A 20,325-nucleotide genomic window follows, 5' to 3' on the forward strand; every position below is an offset into this window, starting at 1 on the left:
ACGACTGAGGTGGCAACCCTCAAGCAGGCGCTGTCCGAGGCCGAAAAGAAAGCGGCCGCGGAGCGCACCGAGCGAGAGAAACTTAAGGCCCAGGTCGGCGAGGCGCAGCAAGAGCTTCAGGCTCTCATGAAAAAACATGAGAGTTTGGAGCTTGAGTCAAAGAAGCAAGCATCCGAGCTCGCGGCGGCCCTTGAGACTGCCCAGTCTGCCAAGGCCGAAGCCCAAAAGGCCCTCCAAGAGTTGGAGGAGATGAAAAAGATAGCAGTGGGTAAGGCATTCTTTATGCAAAGCCGAAATATAAAAGTAAATTACTTGTTACTTACCCGAATCCGTAGCTCTCCAGGGGCATTCGCAGATCTTCCCCGCAGCGTATCCGACGCCGCCGCTTTCTACCAAGCTGAGGAGGGCAGCTCGACGGAGAAGGTGTTCTGGTCTCAGTATGCTGAGGCCGGACACCCTGTGCCCTTGAGCGACCAGCTGAAGCAGCTGGTCGAGCTCCACAAGTCGGCCGAACAGGCCATGAAGGGCTTCATAGTTCGGCTGTGGCCCGGAGAGGCCCTGCCCGGGAGCTACTTCGGGCTGGTGCGGCGGCTGGTGGAGGCCTGTCCAAGGCTCGAGGTCATCAAGCGCTCCGTCTGCATCGAAGGTGCCCGTAGGGCCCTTGCCCATGTCAAGGTGCACTGGGGTAAGCTGGACGGTGAGAAGCTTGTGAGGGACGGGCCACTGCCGGGGAAGGAGCATCGCATGCCCGAGAACTACTATAAGGATGTTCTTGCGGGTGCCCGCCTTGTGGCGGATGAATGTATCAAGGATGTAATTTTTGAATGAACTCGCTCGTGTTTATCCTATGCGCTGAAAACTTGTTCATAGGCGCTAAGCAATGCTTGTTGAATTTAAAATATAACTTTCTGTGCGGCCGTTTATCAAAAAATTGAGATATGGCGAGTCGTCGGCTTCTGCCCCCATGCCGCTAGTGCTGGGATGTTCGGGATAAACCTGAGCGCTCTTTTTCCCATAGTTGGGTCCTTAGAGGGAGGCGCTCAGCGCAACGAACCAGGCAATCGGACTATAACGCTTGAACACTCTCACTTAGCCATAGAACTCTATAATTTTAAATTTCGGCGAAGCCCCTAGTTCGGAAGACCGAGTTCGGGGCGCTATCCACGCCTTGGCCGGACAAAGCCGGCTCCTCGCTCGAAGCGGCATAAGTCTTTAGGGACTCAAAAAACCTCTCGAACAGCGACCGGTCTCTCGCCTCATCATGACAGTCAGTTTTAGCTTTCTCCACTGAGGTGCTTAACCCAGCTCAACCGGGGCACAATCGCAATGGTTCTCCTAGTGCTACCTTAGCTGATATAGCGGAACGTAAGGCACCAAAACATAGGAGCCGGGCAAACCCAACTATTGACCCAAATCATGATTCGGAGCCGATGCATATAGTGCTATAAGTTCGGGGTGCTGCACTTGTGAAAGTGTACAGGCTTCTCACACCATATTGAGGGGTACTGAAGCCCCTGGCGTGTTTGCCGTACCATGGTGTATGGGTGCAACATGTCATTTAATAAAAATATATATGAAAAGAGGATAGTGCAAAAAATAGACAAAAAGCTATGCATTGTTTATAGAGAGGCTGCTATCAAAGCCAAACGATACAAGTAGTGCGATAAGCAAAAGGTATTGGACTACTTAACATGTCCTGGCCAGGGGCAGGCCACGGGATTGTATTCAAAACAGGTATACTTCTCGTAATAGAGACCACCTGGGAGTTCCATAATGCGGCATGGCTTGTCTGCCTCCCTGATCTTGCATCGTTTGTGCGGTATTTGAATTGCCGAACAGGTCATCCGAAGTATGGAGTCCTTAAAGTAAGAGAAAATTAAAAAGGAAAAGAATTCGGCAGCCCCTGGTACGTTTTAAGTCGTTTTATGGGCTTGCCGTTATTGTGCCCCTTCCCCTGCGCCCATGGTATTTTAAGAGCGTAGTTGTGTACGCGAGGCACTGGTTTCGCTATGTCGCGAGGACTGGGGTTGGGGCCGCATTGCTACGCCTGCTCAGAACGTGCCAGGCGGTCTTGTTGTAGGTTACTCCGGGCGCGCTTAGCAATGTCTGGCTTTTTAACGGCCGGACTGGAGAATTGCCTAAGAAGGCTGCTTTGTACTTCCGCTGCGAGAGCCCCGTGTGCTCCTCCATACGGAGGGAGCGTTCGGTGTTTCCGTTGACCGTAATTACTCCTCGAGGGCCTGGCATCTTGAGCTTGAGATATGCGTAGTGTGGCACCACATTGAACTTTGCAAATGCGGTTCGCCCGAGCAGGGCGTGATAGCCACTGCGAAACGGGACTATATCGAAGATTAACTCTTTGCTTCGGAAATTGTCTGGAGATCCGAAGACCACTTCAAGTGTTAATGAGCCTGTACAGTTGGCCTCTACACCTGGTATAACGCCTTTAAAGGTCGTTTTTGTGGGTTTAATCCTCGAGGGATCTATGCCCATTTTTTGCACTGTATCCTGGTAAAGCAGGTTCAGCCTACTTCCGCCATCCATGAGGACTCTTGTGAGATGAAATCCGTCGATGATTGGGTCGAGAACCAATGCGGCGAAGCCTCCATGACGGATGCTAGTGGGGTGGTCCCTTCGATCAAAAGTGATCGGGCAGGAGGACCATGGATTGAACTTTGGGGCGACTGGCTCCATCGCGTATATGTCCCGTAGAGCACGCTTCCGCTCCCTCTTGGGAATGTGGGTTGCGTATATCATGTTCACCGTCCGCACTTGTGGGGGAAAACCCTTCTGTCCATTGTTGTTCGGCGGCCTGGGCTCCTCCTCGTCATCGCTATGCAGCCCCTTGTCTTTATTTTCGGCTCTTAGCTTGTTTGCCTGCTTGAACACCCAACAGTCCCTATTGGTGTGATTGGCTGGCTTTTCGGGGGTGCCATGTATCTGGCACAAGCGGTCGAGTATTCGGTCCAAACTGGACGGGCCCTGAGTATTCTTTTTGAATGGCTTTTTCCGCTGACCGGATTTATAGCCTCTGAATCCGGCATTAACTGCCGTGTCTTCGTTGCTGTCGCTGCTAACGCGGCGCTTTTGCTTGTTCCAACGTGTCCTGCCACTTTTGTCCTTGGTATCCGAATTACCAGGGTTCTTTGCTAAATTGTTACTGCGAGCTAGCCAGCTGTCTTCTCCTGCGCAAAAGCGGGTCATGAGTGTCGTGAGGGCTGCCATGGTTTTCGGCTTTTCCTGTCCCAGGTGCCGGGCAAGCCACTCGTCGCGGATGTTGTGCTTGAAGGCTGCTAGGGCCTCTGCGTCCGGACAGTCGACTATCTGGTTTTTCTTTTTTAGGAACCGTGTCCAGAATTGCCTGGCCGATTCCTCTGGCTGCTGAATTATGTGGCTTAAGTCATCGGCATCCGATGGTCGCACATAAGTGCCCTGGAAGTTGTCGAGGAATGCGGCTTCCAGGTCCTCCGAAGAACCGATTGAGTCTACTGGCAAGCTGTTAAGCCAATGCCGAGCCGGTCCTTTAAGTTTGAGCGGGAGGTATTTGATGGCGTGTAGATCATCGCCGCGGGCCATGTGGATATGAAGGAGATAATCCTCGATCCATACCGCAGGATCTGTTGTTCCATCATATGATTCTATGTTTACGGGTTTGAAACCCTCTGGGATTTTATGATCCATTACTTCGTCTGTGAAGCATAGTGGGTGTGCGGCGCCTCTATACTAGGCTATATCACGACGCAGCTCGGAGGAGCTATGTCTATTGTGTTCGGCCCGGCCGGATTTGTTGTATCCGGAATGAAGATCACCGTCACGTGTCGTGGGGCGCCTGCGCGATCCGTAGATCGATCTTGTTTGCCTTGCCTTGTCCTCTAGTACGTCTCGCAGGTCTGGCGCACTTTCCCATGCCTTAGTTGAACGGCGCCGGGGCATGGCTTGGGTGGAGGGCCGAGAGGCCTCTCTGTCGCGGCCGTGAGGTGGCCGGTCGGCCATGTCGTGCGCTGGTGATGTAGGTGCTTCCTCCCCTGATCGGGGTAGCGGCCTGCGCTTTGGGTAACTCTTGGAGGGGCGTTCGAGTTCATACTCTTCGGCCGCAAGGACTTCAGTCCATCTGTCAGCTAGCAAGTCTTGATCAGCTCTAAGTTGTTGCTGCTTTTTCTTGAGGCTGTTTGCCATGGCTAGAAGCCTGCGTTTGAAACGCTCTTGTTCGGCGGGGTCTGATGGTACGCCGAATTCGTCGTCGTCGAGGCTTGCCTCGTCTTCGGAGGGAGGCATATAGTTATCATCCTCAACCTCTCGGTCTGCCGCTCTCTCATGAGGGCTGGTTTCTCCATCTTCCTGTGCCGAATCTTGCTGGGGGGTGTTCTTCGGCGCTATCCGGGGTAGTATTATCTCCCGTGCCGGAATCACCGTTTTTGGTTTGGCGGGATTTAGAGCGGCGCCGCTGACGGTGGCGCTTTGGCTGTTTCTTGGAGGTGTCATCCCCCGCTGTTCCATCGCCATCTCCATCTTTTGGAGTATCCACCATGTATATGTCATATGACGAGGTGGCCTTCCAGCGCCCTACGGGTGCTGGATCCTGTTCGTCTCCTGCATCATCGTCCATACAGTCGATGTCTTCGGAGTCGAAGACAAGCATGTCGGTTAAATCGTCGACAGTGGCTACAAAGTGGGTGGTGGGTGGGCTTTGAATTTCTTCATCGTCCGTATCCCATCCTCGCTGACCGTAGTCCGGCCAGGGCTCTCCTGATAAAGAGAGAGACTTTAGAGAATTCAGGATGTCGCCGAAGGGCGAGTGCTGAAAGATATCTGTGGCGGTGAACTCCATTATTGGCGCCCAATCGGATTCGATCGGCGGGGGCGCGGGGGGTTCGGAGTTCGGAGAAGAATCCGGCTCCTCGGAGTCATGGGCCGTGCGGAGCGCGGAGCTGATGTTCGGCTCGATCATCTTTGAGATCGTAGCCCCCGAGGTGACGTCCAACCGCTCATCCTTGATTGGCGCAATAGGCTCTGAATTAAGGGTCAGAACCGGTGCGTGTGCGGCCTCCAGGACACTATTCGGAGGCAGAGCTAAATCGTGCCCCTCGAGACAGTGCGGCGCGCTTGGCTGTGGCTCGAATCCATCGAAGATCAAGTCCCCGCGGATATCAGCCGTGTAGTTTAAGCTTCCAAACCTGACCTGATGGCCAGGGGCGTAGCTTTCGATCTGCTCCAGGTGGCCAAGTGAATTGGCCCGCAGTGCGAAGCCGCCGAAGACAAAGATCTGTCCGGGGCGAAAAGTCTCACCCTGGACTTCATCGTTGTAGATGATCGAAGGAGCCATCGAGCCCAAAAATTTTGTTCATAGAATTTTTATGATTTTTTTCTTTTGTAATTTTGTTCATAGAAATTTTATTTTGTTCATAGACTTTTGATGATTTTTTTCTATTGTAATTTTGTTCATAGAATTTTTATGATTTTTTTCTGTTGTAATTTTATTCATATTGTGTAGGAATCTGAAAATTATGTATGATCAAAGTCATTTATGTATATGTTCATATTTAGAAGAAAAAGAAGGAGAGAAAAAAGGAGAATAAGAAGAAGAGGAGAGGAATAACAGGAGAAATAAATAAGAAGATGAAAAAGAAGAAAAAAAAAAGAGGAGAAGAAGAAGGAATAGAGGAGAAGAAGAAGAATTCTTCTTCTTCTCCTCTATAATTCCTTCTTCTTCTCCGCTTTTTTTCTTTTTTTTTCTTCTCCTTTTCCTTTCTTCTTCTCCTCTTTTTTTCTTCTTCTTCCTCTTCTTATTTTTGTTATCGGGTATGTCGTTGTCGACATACCCCCCCTCCCCGATAACTTTTAGTAATTAGTACTACTTAGAAAGTGTTTAATGGAATTAGTTAGAACTAGCTAAACTTGTTTATTTTTAGTAAGTACTACATTATTCTATTTATAGTAAGTGCTTAGTAGTTGAACTGGTTGATTTAAGAAAACTAGTTTATTTACTATATATAGAAGTAGTTTATTTTTAGCAAGAAAATTAATAGAACTAGTTTATTTTTTTAGTTAAAGCAATTATTCCCGCATCGACGTGGACGATGCCTATCCCGCATCCTCGTCGTCGAGTCGGCGGAGGACGACACCTGCTTGACCAGATGGGCCATGTCCGGGACTGGGCTCCGCCGGGGTGGTACTGGGAGGCGCTACCTTCCGGGGGGCGTAGCTTGGTGAGGAGCCAGCCCGTCGTTGACCCGATCCTTGTTTGGTGGCGGTCGCGTGGGCCCGTGACGGTGCCAAGGCTTCCGGACACCGCGGAGGTGGTACGTCACCGTGTCAGCGAGGAGGACGAGCACGTCCGTCGCTACATGGTTGCGTTGGCGGGCAGGTTCGAGAATACCTGGAAGGTTCTTCAGGGATCTCACTGGAGCTATGATCCTGTGATGGTTCCTTCCCTTTGGGTGTCCACCGCTCGCGCCGATACCCGTCGGGCGCTACGGTTCTAGCTGTACTGGCGATATGTATGATATATAGTATTTGACGTGTATTAGTGATAATATTCGATGTACGGACACATGGAGATGATGTAGTTTTTCTTATAATTGAAGGCATCCTAATTTGAATACTACTTTATTTTGCGATTTGATTTTTCTTATTGAATGCTCAAATTGGAGAGCACTATGCAAGGCATATGCATATGATTAGTTGAATAATAATGATCTAATTTAGTCTTTGAATTATGAACGTATAGGAAATGTCATCATCGGACGACGGAAGTATCCCGGGGGAGTGCGACTGGTGCCACGACGATCGAGGTTAGTGCGACAGGCCTCACCTGGACGATGGTCGGCGCTTCAGCATTAAGCTTGAGGAGACCTTCGAAGTTGAAACGGTACGCAACGACGACAAGTGTTTTTTTTTCATAATTAAGCATGACTTCAACTATTTCAACGTGTAATTTTCATCTTTTACAATTCGAGTATAGTTTATCCCATTCCATGCAAGACGCTATGTCTTGGAGATGATGGATTTTGAAGACCATGAAAATTTTGAAACGAAGAAAATTCACCTAAGGACCCATCATGATGTGGATTTTGAAGTAAAGTTGTATAATGCTGAGAGCGTAACCCATTTTGGTTGCAAAAATTGGGAAGCATTTTGCAAATTGTATGGTTTTGATGAGGGTATGCTTGTCACCATGGATCTTGGTGATCCTGAAATCGAGCAAGACAATATGGACATTGGGTCCTTGTTGATACTCCTCCAGTTCTACCGCTATGTGAGTTTCTCAAACATAGTTAATTATTAACTAATTTATATTGTTCATTTCAAAATAGTTGACAACTTATTTCCATTGACAGCTTATTTTGAAGTATCAAAGAATGTGCAGAAGATGGTAGATAGAACTTACCAATGGCTCTGAGTTAACTTACAAGGAGAAAACTCATCTGGTTGGATTTTGTAATGATCTTGAGAATTACAATATCTACAATCGAACTCCTCAACATTATGGTCAATACGTGCCACTAGTGCACGTGTTGAACTACGGTAACTACCATGGAGATACCCTGGTAAGATTGTTTACTATTACGACATCCGTGCATCTTTTTGCATACTTCTAAAACTAGTACATCATTGCTAACTACGAAGTTATTACTATGTTTTTCAACAGAGAATCCCAGAGGATTGTGTGCCTCATCTGATGTATGAGCATGGCCGCCTTGATGTTTTGAACATATATCCAGGTCATCCTACGAATCTCAACTGTCCATACCGGATTTCTAAAAGAAGTGGAGACATGACAATCAAAGAATGGAAAAATGTATGGACAGTCGTAAGGAGCTTCTTGGAAGCAAAAGGAAGCGAGGTGCAAGAATTGGAGACAAGATGATATCCATTCTTCATAATGGAGAGTCAGGGTCTATATTGTTTTATGCTATTTTACCTTAAGTGTGCTTAGGTCCTACCTGATACTGATGATCATGTGCTAAGAACAATTATGTAGGGTTGGGTTCGATGACTATGAGGATGATGATCGTATGACTTATTATTAATAACGAGTAGAAGTTGTATGATGATGTATGATGCGAGCATGCATGAGTTATTATATATCTGCGGGTGAAATGAACATAGCAGTAGCGTGGTAAACCAAGGATGAAGATATAAGAGAGGACACTTCTCTCTATTAGCTAGCTAATAACAACCTAAAAATAACCCCCTAAACCCCTAAAACAGCCACTTTTTTTTAAAAAAAAGAAAAACCTCAGCTCCAGCCAGCTGCTGACGCGTGGAAGCCTTTTGGTCCCAGTTTATGTCTTGAATCGGGACCAAAGGCCCCCCTGCCTGGGCTGCCGGCAACGCCCACGTGGAGCCTCATCTATCCCGGTTCTGGTTTGAACCGGGACTAAAGGGTGAGGGTATTAGTAACGACCCTTTAGTCCTGGTTCAGGAACCAGGACTAAAGGCCCTTATGAACCGGGACAAAAGGCCGGTTTTCTACTAGTGTATGGAAGTAACGGTAACGGTAGCAAAAGTAATATTTTTGGGTTTTGTACTGATTGTAACAGTAGCAACGGTAAAGTAAATAAGCGAAGAACAATATGTGAAAAGCTCGTAGGCATTGGATCAGTGATGGAGAATTATGCCGAATGCGGTTCATCATGTAACAGTCATAACATAGGGTGACACAGAACTAGCTCCAATTCATCAATGTAATGTAGGCATGTATTCCGAATATAGTCATACGTGCTTATGGAAAAGAACTTGCATGACATATTTTGTCCTACCCTACCGTGGCAGCAGGGTCCTAATGGAAACTAAGGGATATTAAGGCCTCCTTTTAATAGAGTACCGGACCAAAGAATTAACACATAGTGAATACATGAACTCCTCAAACTACGGTCATCACCGGGTGTGGTCCCGATTATTGTCACTTCGGGGTTGCCGGATCATAACACATAGTAGGTGACTATATACTTGCAAGATACGATCAAGAACTCACATATATTCATGAAAACATAATAGGTTCAGATCTAAAATCACGGCACTCGGGCCCTAGTGACAAGCATTAAGCATAGCAAAGTCATAGGAACATCAATCACAGAACATAGTGGATACTAGGGATCAAACCCTAACAAAACTAACTCGATTACATGATAGATCTCATCCAACCCATCACCGTCCAGCAAGCCTATGATGGAATTACTCACGCACGGCAGTGAGCATCATGAAAATGGGGATGGAGGATGGTTGATGATGACGACGGCGACGGATTCCCCTCTCCGGAGCCCCGAACGGACTCCAGATCAGCCCTCCCGAGAGGTTTTAGGGCTTGGCGGCGGCTCCGTATCGTAAAACGCGATGAATCCTTCTCTCTGATTTTTTTCTCCCCGAAAGTGAATATATGGAGTTGGAGTTGATGTCGGTGGAGCGTGAGGGGGCCCACGAGGCAGGGGGCGCGCCCAGGGGGGCAGGCGCGCCCCCCACCATCGTGGACAGGGTGTGGGTCCCCTGACGTGGATTTTTCTTCCAGTATTTTTAATATTTTCCAAAAAGATGTTATGTGGAGTTTCAGGTCATTCCGAGAACTTTTGTTTCTACACATAAATAACACCATGGAAAGTCTGCTGAAAACAGCGTCAGTCTGGGTTAGTTCCATTCAAATCATGCAAGTTAGAGTCCAAAACAAGGGCAAAAGTGTTTGGAAAAGTAGAGACGACGGAGACGTATCACCTCGGCCCCGCCGGGGGAGATGGTCGGCGGTGTCTTTTGCGAGACGGTGGCCGACATGGTGTTCCGTCAGTTTTGGGTAATTTCTCCTTTACAGAATTAAAAGTCAACACTACCTAGTGATTACCTAGTGATTGTACTAATCAGTGTTGTCTTGTTTGATTGCAGACCTTCTACAGGGTTTCAAAGGGAGAGCAGGAGGCCGCGTCTATGGTTGTTGAAACCGAGTGCAAGCGCCTACTTCAGAACTTACGGCACGAGGCTCGGGTGCAGGCCGTTCGAGACTACTACGCCTCAAAGGGTATTAGGAGGGCCAAGACTAAGTGTCGCGGCAAGTTTCTGAGTAAGGAAAAGTACATGCAGGTAATTACCTATTCTTAAGGCCTTGAATTAGTTTTCTTGATTTTATTCGTAGGCCTGGCGCTGAAATTTCTCTTGACTAACTTAGGTGCCCCCGAGATGGTGTGTGGATAAGATGGACTGTTGGGAGGTGTTGGTGGATGCGTGGTGCTCTCCTGAATGGCTAGTCGAGCACTAGAGGGCCAAGGATAAGCGCGACCAAATGGAAGGTGTGCCACACCATCAAGGGAGCTCCAACCTGTTTGAGTACGGGGATAACTGGGTATGTGGTTTCCTACATGATTCATGCAATTCCATTCTTCATGCTAGCATTTATCCCTTCCAAAATGACTTAATATGCTTAGTTAGTTAAAAAATGGCATAACTACCTTGGATAGTTCATTTATTACATATTTAGCTCCAAAATGACATAATAACCTTAGATAGCTCTATAAAATGACTTTATATGCTTTAGTTAGTTAAAAATGGCATAACTACCTTCGATAGCTCAATAACGACCTAAACTAATCTTAGCTAGTTCATTCATGACATAATTAGCTATAAAATGACATAATAACCTTAGATAGCTCTATAAAATGACTTAATATGCTAAGGTTAGTTAAAAATGGCATAACTACCTTCGATAGCTCAATAACAACCTAAACTAATCTTAGCTAGTTCATTCATGACATTATTAGCTCTAAAATGACATAATAACCTTGGATAGCTCAATAATGACATAATTAGCATACTTTGGTAAAAAATGGCATAATAATCTTGGTTACCTCAAAAATGACCTAAACTTAGCTTATTTTCCTCGAAAATGACATAATAACCTTTCTTAGCTCCAAAATGACCTATTTACATAGCAATATCATTCTTCATGCTAGCTTGAGCCCTTAACTAATATTTTGTTCCTCTCTTTCAGGCGCACCACCACAAGAAGCATGTGCCAAGTCTATTCGACCTCTATGGCATGGCCCATATGGCCCCGTACAAGAAGGCCAAGCCATTCACAGAGTCTGACCTAGATCATCCAGAGAGCTTCACCAACATCTCCTCCCACCACAAGCTTGTGAAGTACAGAGATAAGGGGAAGGCGAGAAAAGGGGAGGACTTTAACCCGAGCCAGGATCCTTTTGATACAGAGCTGGTGATGATATCTGGTGGCGGGAGGTCCGATGGCTCTCAAGCCATTGGTGATGGACTAATACGTTGTCCTAAGACTCTCCCGCAGATCAAGAAGCGCCTGAGTAGCTCTGATCCTAAGATAACGCCTCGTGCACGGCCCGCGGAGCTCGCCATGGCGGTTAGTTATACACTAGTAGAAAAAGGGTCAAATGTGAAGCACATTAGTGCCGGTTTGTAATCAATAGTACCGGTTCGTGGCGGCAATCAATAGTACCGGTTCGTGGCGAACCTTTAGTACCGGTTCGTTCCACGAACCGGTACTAAAGGGGTAGTGGCAGGCTGGTGTCAGGCCGGGTCCCCACGAGCCCCTTTAGTACTGGTTCGTGGCACAAACCAGTACTAAAGGCCTAACCTATAGTACCGGTTCGTGCCACGAACCCACACTAAAGGGGACAAGCCTTTAGTGTGGGTTCGTGCCACGAACCCACACTAAAGGGGCCAATTTTCAAACTCTACCCCCCCCCCCCCCCCCGTGTATCGCCATTTCAGTTTTGAAAAAATCAAAAGAACATGATTAAAACTTCAAAAAAAATAAAATCCTTTGAGTGGTAGTTATATTACTACATATACTAGTTAGGAAAATTTGAAAACTTAAATTTGGACATGTTTTGCAAAAAGTGTAGGGAAAATGTAAAACGGCTATAACTTCTGCATACGATGTCAGAAAAAAACGTATAATATATCAAAAAATTCAGCACGAAAATCCGCTGCAATTTTTTAGTATCCTCAAACTCCAAAAGGAAAAAAAGATATGGTCAAATTTCAGTTTTTTTGAAAGAAATTGGTTAAATCTGGTCAAACTACTTATTCAAGAAGTATTAATGTTACTACATAATTATTCAAGAATATTAGTGTTACTAAATAATTATTTCAATTTTTTGAATTTTGGTCAAATCTGGTCAAACTATGGTCAAACTATGGTCAAACTTATTCAAGAAATATTAGTGTTACTAAATAATTACTGTTTTTTAGAATAATAGTTTCAAACTCAAACGGTGAAATGTGTGACCTAATGCTCAAGCTAAACTGCTGAGGGTTAATAGGATTGACAGCTTACATTTGTCAGGAAAACAACAAGTGCAGACTTGGAATGTAGGGGGAATAGAACTCCGAAGTTAAGCGTGCTCAGGCTGGGGGAGTGAGAGGATGGGTGACCGGCCGGGAAGTTAGGCGATTTGGAATGAGTGATCCACACTTGAGCAGTTAAGAGAGGTGATTAGAGACTAAATCATCAAATAATTCAGAAAAATTAAAAATCAAAAAAAAATCAAAAAAAGTTCCAAAATTTTCAAAAAAATAAAATAAAATAAACCTTTAGTACCGGTTGGTGGTACTAAAGGTCCCCCATACCAGGGTGCGAGCTCACGCCACGTAGTGGCACTTTAGCACCGGTTCGTGACGAACCGGTACTAAAGGGGGGGCCTTTAGTGCCCACCCTTTAGTGCCGGTTATGGAACCGGCACTAAAGGCCCTTACGAACCTGTTTTAAAGCTCCGTTTTCTACTAGTGATACGGACTCTCTCACCTTTCCTCCATTACATTGTGTGTGCATCCGTCGATGATTACAATGCTAACGAGGAGTGGTGTGTTGCAGGCTATTGTTGAGAAAGAGAGATTGAAGACACAGGCGCGCAAAAAGGGAGGCAAAAAGGGAGGTGGCAAAAAGGGAGGCAAAAAGGGAGGCGGCGGAGAGGGAGAGGGAGATGGAGGAGAGGATGGCTAAACTGTTGGAGGAGGAGAGGAACCGGAACGACAGCGCTAACCGGGCCCTATATGAGCTCATCGTGGTACGTTTCTCATGCATATTAGCCCAATCATGCACGTAATGTTCGCATTACTATCTAATATGACTGACTCGTGAGAACCAAATGTGCAGACCATGTGCGAGAAAAACGGTCAGGCCCCTCCGCTGATGCCCCAGATTGCTCCGGCGACCACGGTAGTTTGATTTGAATGGTCGTTGCTTATTACTATTCACATTTCAGTTTGCGAACTTGCTAACGAGACATTATTGGAAATGATCTTTGGTGCAGCATGGCTCCCTACAAGCATCGACCACTCCTTCTGCCAATGCCGGAACCATGACTGGTCCTTCACCTCCGTCTGGCACTGGCGCAGCCCCGACCATTCCTACACCTCTGTGATAATGGTATTTTTCTTCTTACTTAGTGTGTTTAGTCCATTTTTGACATAATTTAGCCTATTTAGTCCACAAATAACATAATAAGATGAAGAAAATCAAGGAAGAGGAAGGAAAGAAGGAATAGGAAGAAAAGAAGAAGAAGAAGAAGAAGAAGAAGAAGAGTCTTCTTCTTCTTCTTCTCCAAAATGAAGTTAGCTCTAAGTTATATCAAAAATGGCATAATATGCTTAGTTAGGTCAAAAATGGCATAATTACGTAGGTAAGCTCAAAAATGGCATTTTTCTTCTTATTTAGCCTATTTAGTCCATTTATGACATAATTTAGCCTATTTAGTCCACAAATGACATAATAAGATGAAGAAAATCAAGGAAGAGGAAGAAAAGAAGGAATAAGAAGAAAAGAAGAAGAAGAAGAAGAAGAATTCTTCTTCTTCTTCTTCTTCTTCTTCTAGTCTTCTTCTTCTTCTTCTCCAAAATGAAGTTAGCTCTAAGTTATATCAAAAATGGCATAATATGCTTAGTTAGGTCAAAAATGGCATAATTAGCTAGGTAAGCTCAAAAATGGCATTTTTCTTCTTACTTGGCGTGTTTAGTCCATTTATGACATAATTTAGCCTATTTAGTCAACAAATGACATAATAAGATGAAGAAAATCCAGGAAGAGGAAGAAAAGAAGGAATAGGAAGACAAGAAGAAGAAGAAAAAGAAGAAGAAGAAAAGAAGAAGAACTTCTTATTATTATTATTCTAGTTTTCTTCTTCTTCTTCTAGTTTTCTTCTTCTTCTCCAAAATGAAGTTAGCTCTAAGTTATATCAAAAATGGCATAATATGCTTACTTCACTCAAAAATGGCATAATTAGCTAGGTTAGCTCCATTTTACCTAAGTATGCTTACTTCTTCTTCTTCTTCTTCATTTTATTCTTCTTCTTATTCTGATTCTAGTCTTCTTCTTCTAACTTTCCTGTTTCCCATTTTGCAGATTTAATTCACTATATGGAAGCTTGCATGGATGGAGTGCTTGTTTCCCATTCTTTTTTTCGTTTGTATCGATGAAAAATGTGGAACTTGTTATATGGATGCATGGAACAATGTGTTGGATGAACATTGTGATGTTACTGTAATATGTATGGATGGAACTCTATTTCTTATTATGTATGTATGTTGTCATGGATGGAGCTATGTGTTGGATACATCATATGTCTGTCGTGCATGTGAAAAAAATATATGTATATATGTGTATGAATTACTGTGAAATTAAATGGATTCAAATAAAAACAGGGGATATGTAGCCTCTTTGCCGTCTGCTAGCAGACGGCGAAGCTCTTTGTCGTCTGCTAGCGGACTGCAAAGAGGACACGTGACAGCTACCTGTAAAAACTGGGAACACTTTGCCGTCCGCTGGCGGACGGCATAGCTGGCCACGTGGCAACTTCCCAGTGCTGCCTAGCTGAGCTCTTTGCAGTATGTCAGCGGACGGCAAAGAGATTTGACTCTTTGCCATCTGCTGGCAGACGGCAAAGACCGCCGTTAACCCCCTAACGGCTGTCACGCCACTGCATTGCCGTCCGTTGTCTTTGCTATCTACTGGCCTCGGATAGCGGACGACACAATCCTTTGCCGTCCGTTTCCAGGAAGTAGACGGCAAAGAAGGCCTTCGCTGGCACGTGTTCAGACAGACAGTTTGCCGTCTGCTGACGGACGGCAAAGAAGAAGCTGATTCCAGTAGTGGTAGTCCAATCAAGACAATTTGCAACTTTGGTGTTATAACAACAATGGGGGACTGTTCGATGATGACCGACCCATGATGCCGGCGAAGGAATGAGAGTCGACGAGGAGTGGACGCCATGGGTTCGTGAACTGGCGAAGCCTCCGTTGTCCGTTTGGTAATGTCCGACGCATAAGAGGCATAGTATGACTTGCCCCGATTATGATGTCATCTATAAACATTCGACGAAGGTGAACCCGTCCCTGTTTCCATCTTGATGGTAAGTTCTCTAATCTTCTATCTCATGGGATGTGATGTGGTTGCCTTCATTTTGGCTTTTGAAAAAGGGTCGAAATTAGCTTATGTGCTTCCGACAATTAAAATTCCAGTGATATTATCAACCTTCATCGAGCAGTGACAACGAACTCCATCACCCCACACCACCACACCCAAATGGCGTAGGATAGACTGATGTTTCATGTGATGTGCTTTATGCCATGTTTTAGCTTGTCTTGACCCAGCATGTATTTTTAGTTTCAATTGTTGAGCTCTGCACTACAAAACCGAGAAAGACCCAAGGCTTTTTACAGGTCAGGCATGTTTACTAAAATATATAATTTATAAATCATTTCCAACAATATGTGATTTGTTTGCTTGCACAACCTTACGTTGGGATCATGTCTACATACTACAAATATAGTGAAGTTGGCCTGTGCCTTACTAGAGACAGATGAACCAATAAATGATTGGAAAGGTTCTTCCCAGGAAAAAGGTAAGCTGAATCTTGTACAGTTTACTTCATAATATATTTTGGTCAGTATGTTGTTTATTTTCTGAAATTGATACTCCATTGTAGATTACCTATGATGAAAATTACATTCTCTGCGGGGGCTTATGCAGATATATTACTATGGGCAAAGGAAGTTCAAAATTATCTCAATCAAACATGTACACAGGAAAATTCAAAATATGTTATGTCAGGAAAAGATTCTTAAACCGGTGAAGTATCTAGAGGGCTTATTAGGACACTGCTCATATTGTTTGATACTTTACCATCTGAGGATTAGGCTATCGGTGAACACGACAATGCGGCTATTGGTCACGGATGTCGGGGCCGTGAGCGGGGTTGAGGAGCTCACATGGTGCTATACATGAGGACCTGCGAGTGGTGGCAGGAGGTGGCATGCCTGCTTCTTGGCTGGAAGTCCGACATGAACTCCCACGACCGACTGTAAGCATGGTACGTACCCAATCGTCAAACTATCTTCTTTCACCTCCTTCTTATGTAGAAATTAAACTTCGCTGCACACCGGGCATTCCTACTTTCAGTGAGTCATTTCTGCCCATTCCGATTGTTAATACTAAGTGTACATGTCACCCACATTGGACCAGTCTATTGCATTTGAATTACCTTGATCTATGGAAATAGTTATATAGGCATGCTACGTGCAAGTGCTTATCTAGGCAATCCAAAGTTCAGCCTGTAGTTTTATGCACACCATCCCAGTCAGCAATAGATGCATGGTTGCCCATGCGTTGCCACAGAACAATCCTACAGTGGGGCAGTGCTATCCTAAAGTGGGGGTGCGAGGATTCAGCGGCTGCACCGGTGGCTTGTCTATCTCCACGAGATGGAGCGTGCCGCCTCATCGATGTGGGAGCTGCATTGCACTAACAGGGCACGATGCCTCATGGATGCGGGGAAATTACCTACAAGTGTTTAAGGTCACGAAGCAGGATGTCAAAGTTTTCCATTGTCAAGGACTTGTGAGCAAGTAGTATATGGACTTCACTCTGATTCTAACGGAAAAGTTGGCTATCTGATTCTAAAAATAAGATCACAAAATAATAGAGATGTATCTACATGTGTGTGCATTAAAATTCATTTTATTCTGTTAGTCGAGGTTATAACCTTTCAAACTTTACTTATCCAGGTTATGAAGACCTTCCAGCAGTACCCCAGGAAGCTAACACATCAGCTTGTGCCATACGTGGTGTTTTCTTGTTGATGAATGTTGGTCAAGGTAATCTCCTTGATGAACCATGTGACAATTAATAAAGTTAATAAAGGACATCATACTCTTTTTGTCTGCCTTGATCGTAGTGGGGCGGGGGTGAGGCGTTGGAGAGAGAGGCGGGGCAGTGGTGCATGCATGCAGTGCGTCTGGACGACGGAATGCACGATCGAGTGATCGGTGTGGTGGTTGGCGGTGCATGGGCTATTGATGTTCGATTTGAGAGGAAGAAGAAAGATTAGCTGCTGATTTTGGGGGGGAAGAAGAGGGATTGAGCGTGTTGTTGCCGTGTGTGGTCTTGGGAGAGGAATAAAAGAGAGTAGTAAAGAGCTGTAGAGAAATAGCGAGGGATTGAGAGGCTACTGCTATTTTTATTGCTGTCAAAGCTTGCACAATGCTATTGCTTATTTTGCTGTTCTTGCACATAGATCGACAACCAGTCATTTGGTGTTGTTGCAGGCCCTTTGTTGTTACATAATTTCAAATTAATTTTCTTAATCATGTACAGATATTTCAGTAAATGACTGCGTTGAACCATTCCTACTATCATTAAAATTAGTAACCCATATTGTGTCCCATAACAATAGATTGGCAGTCAACTATTGATTGTCATGCAGATATTGAGTTCAACACAGAGTGAATATTTTCTTCTTACAAAACAGTACAAATTCTCTGCTACAACTTTTATGGTAAAAATAATATTTACATTAAAATAAAAGTAGGAGCCAACTGAAACAAAAAGCTTGTGACCAATTAGAAAAATGTCCTGCATACTTTTGAAGGTTCATATGCCCCACAAAAATAATTCCATACATGTGAGGGCATCGTTGTAAAAAAATTAGCATGTTCATTGTGTGATGGTATTGGCATGAAAGGCCTATTGATGCATGGTTATGTTCGGTACATTTGCTCTCATACGTGATAATGATATTGTGTGAAACATCATTACTGTACATTATTTCACTAGCATACATGATATTGTTATGATTGCTCTTGCGATATTTGTTTTTTTCTTTTTGTAATTCGAGTTTTGGTAACATTTCAGATTGTTATCTTGAGGTTTACAAACTGTAATTTGGATTGGAGGTAATATGGGTGTTACTTTGATCTGTGCTTACTTAAATACGGGAGAGAAGAGAGGAGAGGGGAGCAAAGGAGAAGATTGAAAGAGTTTCTCTACTATTAAAGGGGGCACATATTAGAGAAGGAGAACAATTGTCTGGCAGAGGCCCTGGATAGCATGTCTTTATTATAAGCGCGCACATGAAGTTGAAGCTCTTGCACACACTAAGATGACAAGATAAAATACATGCTTTGCATTGCTCCAAATATTCAAAAAATAACAAGTGATACCCTATAATTGATTAAAAAAAGGCAGCAATCATTTCGGATACTATGTCCTCAATATAATTCCTTGAATTTATGTTTCAGCCTTGCACATAATAATATGTGAAGATCATATGCCAAATATTGAGATGGTAGAGGATTTGTGGCAAGGATCATTCATGATGTTCTGTGGTGACAAGTGAAGACAATGCTTATGTTTTTATTATGCAATATTTCTTTTTTACTTTGATTAGCATATATTCTATGCAATCATTCCAACTGAAAGAATGGGAAAATAATTCCGCCTAATGCCTTTATTTTCCTTGATTGTTTTTACGGTCCATATTTGAGTATTTCTGATCTTTCTTTGTGAAGATGGCAGCAAACAGCAACACACGTCAATTTTGTTCTATGGTAGTATTATCTTCAGTCACAGCCCGATGGCACACCTGACAGCTACAACTTCTCTGCTGATTTTGATCTTTGGGAGTATTCTCTCCGGTCGCAGCCCGACGGCATACCTTACAGCTACAGCTGTTATGCTTGCGTATCATGTGCAAGTGCAAGAAATAAGCCCTTTGATCCATCTCCATACATAGCATTACCACAAACATAAGAGAGATAAGTAAACTCATAGCGGTACAATGTGTATCTCTACATGAAAAATGAACTTGGACTCCTTTTCAAGAATACAATACTATTATTACCAGTGCTGGAGTTTCTTGGGAGTAACTACTTCTGTGGTGTTTCTTTTTCAGGCTGACAGTATTTTAGGCACAAATGAGATCTGATGTTACCAGTGATATTGTTTACATAGTAAAATAATGCAAGTCATGCTTTTTGAGACTTCAACTACTCACTAATTCATCAGAGAAAAATTATTGGTGACCGGTACCCAGCTGATATGAGTGTAACCATCTAAAGTTAGCAGTTAACATTAACATGTTGGCTACTCTTTCCTGAGGAAACCAATACTTCCATTATTTCGCCTCTACCGGAGGTTTTTCAGTCCTTGCAATTTTTTGTGTATAAGAAGTGCATAATTATCTTAAGAATGAGATCTTCATATGAAGGTTGATGCGGGCATGTGCACGTTCATGTGAAGGTGAATGCAGGGCATGCCCTCATTCATATGAAGGTGAATTTCCCTCCCATTTATAGTCTTAAGATTTGTTGGGAGAGTAATGACACTAACACATACATGTCGATCCTTGATGTTCCTGCAATTTCAGAGGCATATTTTTTCAAATAAATTTCAGAGGCATATTCACATGCCAAGGTGGTGGGCTACCATGGGCACAGATCTGCATGTTTTAAAAAAGGTTCCCATTTGTTCAGTGAAAATGCATGTAATTACATTCTTTTTTTACTTTTAACCATGAACGAGTTAATTTCATAGACTCAGTCAATCTAATGACCTTTTCAGGATCCCTAAAAAATGACCTTTTCAGGAGCCAGAGGACAAAAGAGGCATACTTCATATTGTTCGACTAATTAATTGCATAGACTCTCTTTATTAAATTTTCCACTCTTCTCATCTACTCCCTCCATTCCAAAATAGATGACTCAACTTTATTCTAACTCAAAATAGATGACTCAACTTTATTCTAACTTTATAATAAAGTTTTGGACTATTTTGGAACGAAGGGAGTAGCATGTGATACGTCTCCAACATATCTATAATTTTTGATTGCTCCATGCTATATTATCTACTGTTTTGGACTATATTGGGCTCTATTTTCCACTTTTATATTATTTTTGGGACTAACCTATTAACCGGAGGCCCAGCCCAGAATTGCTGTTTTTGCCTATTTCAGTGTTTCGAAGAAACGGAATATCAAACGAAGTCCAAACAGAATAAACCTTTCTGGAACGTGATTTTCTCACCAGATATGACCCAGG

Source organism: Triticum urartu, chromosome 7A, assembly GCF_056163025.1.
Source record: "Triticum urartu cultivar PI428250 chromosome 7A, HENAU_Tu73, whole genome shotgun sequence".
NCBI classification, from domain to species: Eukaryota; Viridiplantae; Streptophyta; class Magnoliopsida; order Poales; family Poaceae; genus Triticum; species Triticum urartu.